Raw genomic sequence first — 10,923 nt, 5'->3', positions numbered from 1 at the left:
CCTAAAGAGATCTTACGAAATTGTCTAAAAATCGTTCGTACGGCGTTCGTAGCAGTTCGTAAAGGCATTTGTGACCGAGCCTTACGTAATGGCGGCGAGCTCTCCATGCGATCACAGCGATTTAAATGAGTACGCCCTCTAGCGATATCAATAATCCAACTGTATGGTAGTAATACATGACCTGGATGCAATCTGTTATTCGATCAGAAGGTAGAGGTTTTGCCTATATAATCAAAACATTTCGAGGAGATATTGATCATGATGAGCTCCCTTAAAGCCACTGTTTACCAGTGGGAGCAGTGATTAAAAAAGGTTCGAATCATCACATTTGATGTTTTCGTATAGGTCAGTTAAATCACAAAACATCCTACCATAATCCACATTGCCAATAAAACGCAAATATAAAGAGCTTTCAATGATCTTCCCAATTAATCATAATTGCGAACGATTTATTTTAGAAAAAATCTTTTTTTTTATTTTATAAAACATCAACATCTTTTCGTTGGTTGTTTCTATCCCTAACTCATGTTTCAGAAATGTTTTGAAGCACTAAAGCTGGGTTTTTCCATCTGCAAAATGATAAATAGTGACTTTAAGGCCAGTGTGTAAATCATCCAGATACTCTGATAATGTTCAAATATGTATGCGTTTTGTCGAGTGGAAATATGGAAATAAACATTCTGAATGAATGGATAAATAGACACAAGAATGAATGAATTGAGGACAATTGAATGAATAAAATAATCATTGGGTGAATAACTGAAAGATTCAATGAATGAATAGATTGATTATTCAATTCATTCACTCACTCATTCATTCATTCATTCATTCATTCATTCATTCATTCATTCTTTCGTTCATTCATTCATTCATTCATTCTTTCGTTCATTCATTCATTCATTCATCCATTCATCCATTCATTCAACAATAAGAGAATGTAAATTGAATAAAAAGATCATCGGAGAAATAGACCAGGAGCCCGTTGCATAAAACTTACCGTTGAATTTCAATGGTAACTACCGTCAAAATTAGGCGTCACAGCCAATCAGCATCAAGGATTATAAAATTTACCGCTAATTTGAAGATTTACCGCTAGAAAGGAGCGGTAAGTCCAGCGGTAATGGTTTTATGCAACAGGGCCCAGAGCATATCAGGAGAGTCCTTCAGGAAGAAAGTTATCAGCGAAGGTGAAAGCTTATCTTCCTGCTTGAGAGGAAGGACTATTGTAATTTGTGCTGCCAATGATGGTAACGGGGAAGAAGATATCAAAGGCATCATTTTGCAACTTGAGAAAAGGGGCAACTTCTATCATAGTGAAATGATTTGCCAGCAACATCACTTCGAATAGTAGGGATTATCTGGAAATTATCCCGAATGCTTAATGTTCACCCATGTTATTGTGTACAGTTGTCAGTATTGTCGGTATCCTGTCGATTAGCAGTTAAGATTTTCTCTTAATTAATTTCTATCATGGGCATTATCATTTTAAGAGTAACGATTATGTATGCAGTATTGATGAAATGAACAAATGAGTAAATTGTTAACTTGGTAAATATATATACTCTTAATAGTGATATTATGAATATCATTATCGCTAATTATCTTATAATCTTTCTATTTTCATCAAAGTGCTCTGCTGGACGATTGTTGGTGGAACCGACACCACCACTATGGGAGTTACAGATAATAGTAAGTATGATTTCTATCAACGGGTGAATCACAGAAACTCGGTACCAAATTGTCATTATTTGTAACCAATACCTGCATGATAAAGAAATGGGCAAGCTGATCAAGTGGTTGGGGCAAGTTGTAACAGTTCAGATAACTTTAAAGGACATGTTCACATTCATAATTATACATGTGAGTGATTGCATCAAAATTAGTAGGTGCACATCAATGAACACTTGGGGAAAATCTGACAATCCGTCGAAATGTTATGAATTTGTAAAATATCTGCGCAGTCACTGCTGGATGAGAAGACTACTACAGTGTATGATGTCATATTCGTACAACTATAAAAGGAAAATATAAAGAGAATTTCACAAAATTTTTCTTTTTGAAAAAAAATTACATTTCCTCGACTTGTCACTGACGTATTTCAAGGGTAATGTTATTCCCCTTGCCTTCTAAAAGAGGGAAGTCAAGTGACCTTTTTTTTTAAGCGAGAAAAAAGAAAATATGTTGAATTTTCTTTGTACTTTCTTTATATCGTTGTACACATGTGACATCGCAAGCTGTAGTAGTCTTCTCATCTAGCAGAGACTGCGCAGAAACTTGAAAAGTTCATAACTTTTGAACGGATTGTCCGATTTTCCTCAAATTCTCTATGATGTGTTGAATCAATATTGCTGCATTCACTCAATTTGCATGTCTATGAAGGTGGACTTGTCCTTTAAGAGCATCTGCAAAGGGTTAAAGGCATAATTTACCATTTGCAGATGAAACAAAAACCCAGCATTAGTGCTTTAAAACAGTTCTAAAATGTGAGTTAGGGATAGAAACAACCACTGTCAAAATTTGTATCAGTAAAAACGATGTTAAGTATTGTTAAATACACAAAATGTGAACAAAAGGTATCATAAAAATTCTTCCAGATTAAAGGGGAAGGCTAGTAACTGATCAGTGGGAATCAGTGGAAATGCTGGAAGATGATTGTTCCAATCCTTATGGGATTCATTCAAGAGTTCATTGTATATCTATTGTTGTGTGAAAATGATTTGCTTCAGAATGGTCTCATATTCAAGTAATGTGCAGTTTAATGCTTCCAGGTTAGCGTCCCTGGTCAGTGACGGTGCATTAATCTGCACATTACTTGAATATGAGACCGTTCTGAAGCAAATCATTTTCACACAACAATAGATATACAATGAACTCTTGAATGAATCACATAAGGATTGGAACAATCATCTCCCAGCATTTCCATTGATTCCCATTGATCAGTTACTAGCCTTCCCCTTTAAACCGTCTACAGTTACGGTTTATTGAGAAAAATACAGATATTTCCTTATATTATAGGCTTTATCGCAAAAATTGTATATGATAGGATGTTTTGTGGTACAACAGACCTACACATATGCATTAAATGTCATATCTTGAAAATTTTTGAAATCACTGTTCCCAAAGGTAAACAGGACCTTTAACCCTTTCTGTGCCATGAGTCAAATCAAAGGGAAAGGATAGCTGTGGTTAAGATGGGGCCTCAGGTTTCCAACTTTTTTGAGACACAATGCGAAACGTCTCAATGGAATATGAAAGAGTGTACAATTCTAAGAGGAATTCATAGTTTAGGATGAACAACGGTTTTGAAATATTAAACAAAGATATGAAAAACACATTTTTTTTTCGGCATCTCTTTGTTTTACTTTGTTTCTTGACATCTCAGCCATTTCAAGACCATTTTCTTTTTCAAGTGAACTTTGAATTCCTCTTTGAATTGAATGCTCTTCAATATTTCATAAGTGGTTTCTAATTTTCTCACAGAAAAGTGAAGTGGTAGCTTCTAGCCGCTGTCTTCATAAATAGAAAACAAACAACCAAAGAGACGGGTTTTCAAAGTTCATAATTTCCGGCAGGGAAGAAAAGTGACAGAGTTTCATTAAAAGCCGATGATATTGAATACGTGGTTTACTAATATCAATAAGTCAACTCTACATTAACCGCGGGTGTCATGTCGACTGCCCTCTACGTTTCTTTGCAAAAATTGATCTCGAGATAGTCACCGTCATGACCGTGCGGTCGCCTCAGAGTCTTTTCTCGTCCGCGTGTTAACAGCAGGCTGTGACGAGAAACGCATTATGTGATTAGATGACTGTTGGAAAAAAAAAAATTCATTATAATTATCTTATAATATGCCCTTCCAATGGCATTTAATGCATTTATCTAATACCCAGTTTCGAAATCATATTCTTTCTTTGTTACTCGCAGTGACGTTCAGTGGCAATGAGACAACGATGTTATCGACAATTGCTGAAGGTGGTAAAGTATTTTATTACCACGTAGTGATAATTGGTTCTCTGTTCGTATGTCTGTCTGTTTGTTTGTTAGGTTAGTTGCTTAGTTGGTTGCTTGGTTGTTTGTTGTTATTCGTGTTTTGTTAAGTGTTTTTTTTTTTTTTTTCGTATGTGGAGGGGGGCCACATGATTGAGCTTTCATCTCCATAATGAAAATATCGTGTAAAGAAAGTCATTTCAATCAGCTTCCCCATTCCCCCGGTTTCACTGAGCAATGTATGGAAAGGTACATAATTATTATATGTGTTAATTGTTCAATGCAAGTGTTACAGGGGTGACATCACAACTGGAATATGAATAACGATGATCTAGGAGATTTTTTTTTTTTTTATTCAGAGGTGGGGCTTTTTTAGTAAAGTGAAAATAAATGATGAGAAAATGTTTCATAACGATATGACGCATATATTCATGAAGTATTTCAGTGATTTGGTTTTATATAGACCAAAATGATGAGAGGTCTTGACAAATTTCTTGCAAGCGGCCGATGCTAAAAAAGCTTATGGGTCTGATGACTATACTGCCGTTGACATTCACAGTGTGAAGGCGGAATTATGATTCGTTTATTTTTTGTTCGTCTGTCTGTCTGTCTGTCTGTCTGTTTGTTTTGTGCGGTGACACAACTTGCACCGCCTTGAAATGGCAATGAAATGCAATTCTGGACCATTTTCAAGTTATCTTTCATGATCTAAACAACATCACTGAAGCATAATCGTGACAGGTTTCAGGAAAACGGAAAATGAAATAAGAATGCTGTATGGTATTGTAAAATATTTCACATGTTTTTATTCGGGGTATATAGCCATATGCTGTATAGATTGTGTATAGGTAGCAACGACGGCTAAACGAGGGGATAACGGCATCTTTTCACAACGCTCCCCAGCGAAATAATCTCATTATGATAAAGGTTTAGCTTTGATAATTATAATTATGGTGTTGCGATAAGTATAGCCCCTTACTCCTGTAAGTCATACTTGCTAAGTTATTGCCACACAAGAACAATAATATGATGTGAAGGAAACAAGTTTTACTATTCCCTTCAATTCTATGTCAAGAATAGGATCAATAAATGGAGCGCCATTTTTAAACATTTAAAGTAAGTCCATCATCAAATTAGCAAAAATTATACCTTTCCAGTGATACACCTGACTTATTAGTATTACGTAGCAAGGTACATTTTCCTTGTAATTATGTTTTACTGTTTTTTGTATTACTTTCTTTGTTTTTAAGCAACTGCAATCACCAATATCTCAAATCAACATTATTACCTTATTACCCTATTATCAACCTAACTACTACAATTTGTGACGTCACGAGTGTAGAACGATATAAAGAAAATAATAAAGAAAATTCAACATATTTTCACTTCTTTTGCATGCTAAATAAAAGAACGCTGACGTGCCTCTTTCAGAAAGCAGGAGAATAATATTATCCTTAACACATGTCAGTGACAAGTCAAGGAAATTTGCACTCTTTCCAAAAGATACAATTTTGTGAAATTCTCTTTATATTTTCCTTTTATCGCTCGACGCATGTGACATCACACACTATCGATTCGTAGTAGTCTTCTCATCCAGCAGTGACTGCGCAGATACTTGATTCATAACTTTTGAACGGATTGTCCGTTTCCCCAAAAACTTTAAATCACTAGTGTGTTCTACTAATATTGCTATACTATTCACTCAGTTGTATATGAAGGTGGTATGGTCCTTCAACAAGTACACATCAATGGGAGACTTGTATGAGGACGATATTGCATAGACTGCTGCTGCATTTAACCAGTCAAAGTGGAATTCTCTTGAGCCAAACTTTGAGATAAAAAAAGCTGCACAATTCCTTCTTCAGTAGTAACGGATCTGCCCTTTGGTACAAGGGTTCGTCATTGATTTCGTTTATTGTTTTCATTATTTTACTTGTCTTTGTCTTCATCTTCTAGATGGTGAGGGCGGTGGAGGCGGTGGAGGCGGTGGAGGCGATGGAGGCGGTGGAGGCGGTTCCGGTGGTACGGCCGCACCCGTAAGCAATGAGAATATCAGAAACATTATGTTATTTCTTTTACTCCCGTTGGAAATAATCTATGAGAAACTTTGATATGAAAACAAAACAAATTTACACGTCAACATGGCATAAAGACATGAAATGATTGAGCGAGAAAGACAAAGAAACAGAAGGGGAGGAACAAATTTGAAGCGCTGTACATGACGTCCTGGCAGAGGGCGCTGTAATGATCACCCATTCCTCTAACGTGTCTTACACGGATTTCTTTCTTATTGTTGTTGTTGTTGTTGTTGTTTTTTGCTTTCGCTTTGTCCTGCAGACGTACGAATGCTTGATCTGCAGTCATACCAGCGATGAGTCGGGATGTTACAAAGGCAACGAGAGCTATACAGCAGTGACGACGCAGAGCTCCTGTCGTTCCTGTATGGTAAGCCAGATGTTGCTTTGGTAATTACATGCACCTTGAATCCATTCATGCCATTGTAGGCCTACTTGGCTTAATGTGCGACATCACCTTTGTACGGTACTGCGTTGTATCACATATACTATTTTTTTCTGTTGCCCTGGGTTGCATGAATTTCCAAGAAAAATGTCCATGCAACCATTCACTGTGTGTGCATAACTCATCGAGAGCAGTGCTGTTCAAGCTCAAGTTCAAGTTTGTGAAACATTTATTTTCCATCTTTTTCATGTAGGAAGTCACATGCATGAAATTATTGTACAGGAAGGCAGAACCTCAAAAAAGCAGAGCTTGTGGTGAGCTGCCTTTGATACAAAATACATTACATCACAAACACAAAAAACAACAAAAACATAATAATAGTTCCCATGACAATATTGAAATGAGATATTCCTCAAAGGGAGATATCGTAGTCTAACAGAGTCTAACTTAATTTTGATTTAGCTGTCATCGTGAAAAATATATACTAGTATGGATCTATCTATTGCACTGGCCCAACATATTGATTAAAGCAGGAATTGCCACATAGTGTCAGTGTGAGGAATTCGCAAATCACATGACACAATTCATTACAAACCATATTTTTGTGTTGAATTCGAACTGAGCGTTTAGTTCTTTGTATTGGCAGAAGCCGCAATTCATGTGTACACCATGCATCCTGGTGTATGGACAATAGTTATCGCAGTTGTTCATCTGTATTAAACTTGACATATCCACTTCATACCCAAATATCCGACAGACCACGGCCATTTACACAGTCTCTGGGGAGAACGAGACGTTGACTAGCATCTCGCGATCGTGCAACGGCACGGTCTCCTGCAATGGAGGAGACAATTCCATGATGTGCGACGAGGCCAACAATGTGAAAAAATGTGAGTGGTGCTGCCAAGAAAACAAGTGCAACAACAATGTGCCCAACAGAGGGCGCTCCCTTCATTGTGATTGGCTGCTGCACTTCGCTCTCCTGTTTCTGGCGGTCGCGGCCGTTACGAAGCTGACGAGCGAGTTCGACGGACGCAGCGGCAGCCCCTTCGGTGAATAGAGCCTTGTGACGCAGCACCCGCGATTCGGCAGTAATTAGCAAAAGATCAAATTATTGCACCTTGATAATGATGAAATATCTGGGTTGGAAACAGAAGTAAAATTGTACATTAATCTTATCATTTGATGTACTTTTTACGACCATGAAAAAAAGCAACACTTTTGTTTTTTTAATAAAGTAAAACTTATTGGTAGTAATGGCACACTTTTTTCTCACGTAGGGGCAGAATATTTTTTCTTTAAGTTCCTTGTAGTGATTATTTGTCAGGTTAAAGTGACTGTAACAGAACAAACAAACGATAGACATAAGGGCCCGAATTCACGAAGGTGGTACAAATGAAACCATGGTTTAAACCAAGGACAAAAACCATGGAGCGCCAAGTGTCGCACGGAATATTTTGTTACGAAATTGGTCATTTCGTCGACAAAATGACCGTTTCGTTAACGAAATTATCATTTTGTGCACGAAATGTTCATTTACTTACAAAATGTTGTCATTTCGTTACAAAATAATCATTTCATCGACGAAATGACGGATTTCGTAGCGAAATATCCCATGCGACACTTGGCATTCCATGGTTTTTGTCCATGGTTTAAACCATGGTTTCTTTGTACCACCTTCGTGAATTCGGGCCAATGTGAACAGAGCAGTAACGAATGCAGGGTGCACAGAACCGAGCTGGAGTCAAATCCCCACCACCCCCGCCCCCCACATACACACCCCTTTGGCTCATACCAATAATCAAACAAGCAAACAAACAAACAAACAAACACAATACGTGACAAACGCTTTCTTTTGAGACTGCTTGCAGCTATACAGTCTACCACAAGAAATTCTTGAAGATAATAGCTATCATGATATATCAAGTGCTAAGCATCACAACCATCAATTACAACAACCATTTATTTCAGTCGAAGCGCGCGCGAGGGGGAGGCGCCGTTGACCCTTGACCCAACGGTATGCACTAGACCTCCCCCTCCCCCTTACACACACACATCTGAAAACATTCGGCGGCCCCTGTAATGGCTGTCAGTGTAATTATCTTGTACATAGTAATGTATTTTTTCAATAGGAACCCTCATTTTGCTGTAATAGCTGTAAAAAAAAATGCAACATCTCGAGAATGAAATCATGAGGCAATCAAGATATTGTATCTATCTGTTTCAATCTTCGATATGGAGAGCTAAAAGACAAAGGGAGCTGGTTAAACGAGATGAAGACAGTAAAAAAGAAGGGTACAGATAAAAAAAAAAAAGTCGAGGATCCAGAATAAGCAAAGGATAGATGACTCAAAATCTCGTTTTGCAGAAACAATAATGTAATTAATTTTGATCAGGTGAAGCCGATTTTCGAATCAATAGCGATATCTTTCTCCTCTGTCAAAGTCCATATGATGTGCCTTTACTGCTACAATTATTGTGTAATTTAGTGTACATAGTAAAGATTATAGGATCATCTAAACGAGTCTTTCACTTTTTTTTTGTAATTTACATAATCAGGCTTCATGATAATTATTACGCAAAATATCAAACTGTCCTTCAGGGGGCATTTCACGAAGCGTTTTGGTCGGATATTTTTCTGACAAACTGTTGCAAGCTGTTCTGAAATCCTTGCATCGTATTGGCTGGGAGCAAAATTGTCCGAGAACTTAGTCGGACAGAATGCCTCATGAAATCCCCCCCCCCCCATGTCTTGTTTCAAGCAACATCATGCATTTCATTATAATTGCCGTTTGATATTTGATTGGCTGCCCTCTATGTTCAACAAAAAAAAAATGTAGAAATTTTCACAGTTACCATGTCATCTCAAGTGCACTGTTCTCTTGCCCATCCGTCCAAACACATTATAAAACCGGGGACATAGCTCTAACAATTGCCTTTAGCGTCACAGTACTTACACTGCTCCGCAGTACTAAAGCACCCCATAGCACTAAGTCCCCCCCCCCCCCCCCTTGGTACGTACGCTGTGCGTATGTACACTGTTTATACTGTAAATGCTTGTTATCATGAGAGGTGAAACTTCTCCGATGTGATCGGGATGCAAACGTCTTTAACTCGTATAAATGCGTCTGATACGTGCAATGGCTTGCGCGATCGCAGTCGACCACGTTTAATTTCATATGATTTTATTTGGAAGATAAAACAGATGTTGACTGCTTTTATTAAGGGCGTTGTTGATAATTATCATCATCCTTCGGAATCTCAGATCCTTGCATAGAGTTCGGAGCAAGATGTAGCATGCTGTTTTAATGAGTATTTTGTTAATGTAGATCCTACAGTCAAGCTTCTAAGATTGATCATACACAGACAGTTTTCTCGCAGTTAGGCACGTCAAACGATAATTCATTATTTTTCAAACCAACAGATCTTAGTAAGATACTTGATTTTGTGCATTCTTTAAAATCAAGTTATTCATGTGGTCATGATGAACTGAGCACGTAGTTTTTTAAAACAAACTGTTCGGAGTATATTGACAGCTTTAGTACATATTTGTAATTTGTCGCTGTCAACTGGTATATTTCCGAACGCATGTAAAATTGCGAAAGTTATTCCAATATACAAAAAAAAAGATTACTCTTCTATTGTCTCGAATTACCTTCCTATCTCTATTCTTCTTATAGTCTTTATAAAGTCATAGAAAGGCTGGGTTATCACAGACTGTGTGATTTTTTTTTTTTGTTGTTACAAAATGATATACTGAACCAAGAGCAATGTGATTTCAGGAAATTTCATTCTGCAGATATGACACTATAGCCCAATAGTACGACAGAGTGTCAACTGCCTTAGCTGATCATCAACAACAACAACAACAACAACAAAAATGTCATTGGTATGTTCATGGACCTAAGCAAGGCATTCGACACTCTTGACCACACTATCCTTTTGCAAATTACATTGTTATGGAGTTCGTGACATTCCACTAGAATGGTTTGAAGATCAAATAGACAGCAGTACGTATACTATTGAATCGGTAAATTGAAGTCTTACCTATACATTGCGGCGTCCCACAAGGATCCATATTGGGACCGCTACTATTTCTAGTGTAGACCCTATATAGATGGTATTGCAAACTCATCTAAGTTCTGCAATAATCTGTTTGCCGATTACACCGTTGTATTTTGTTCCAATTCTGATTTACAGTCGCTTCGAAGAACTCTCTATACTGAATTACCGATATTATCTACATGCTTTAGGAGCAATAGAATATCACTCTACTTTACTTGAAAAAAAAGACAAATTTCATTTATTTCCATTATAAGAAGCATAAAAATGTAATGCACTATTTACATATCATGGTGAATGGTATATTATTGGAACAAAAAGAAATTGTTAAATTTCTAGGAATATTGCATGTATATAAATGAAAATATGAAATGGAATGCTCATTTGCAATACATCTCAGATAAAGTGTCTCGG

The sequence above is a fragment of the Diadema setosum genome, chromosome 8, assembly GCF_964275005.1.
Source record: "Diadema setosum chromosome 8, eeDiaSeto1, whole genome shotgun sequence".
Taxonomy (NCBI): Eukaryota; Metazoa; Echinodermata; class Echinoidea; order Diadematoida; family Diadematidae; genus Diadema; species Diadema setosum.
This window is presented reverse-complemented; position numbering follows the sequence as displayed.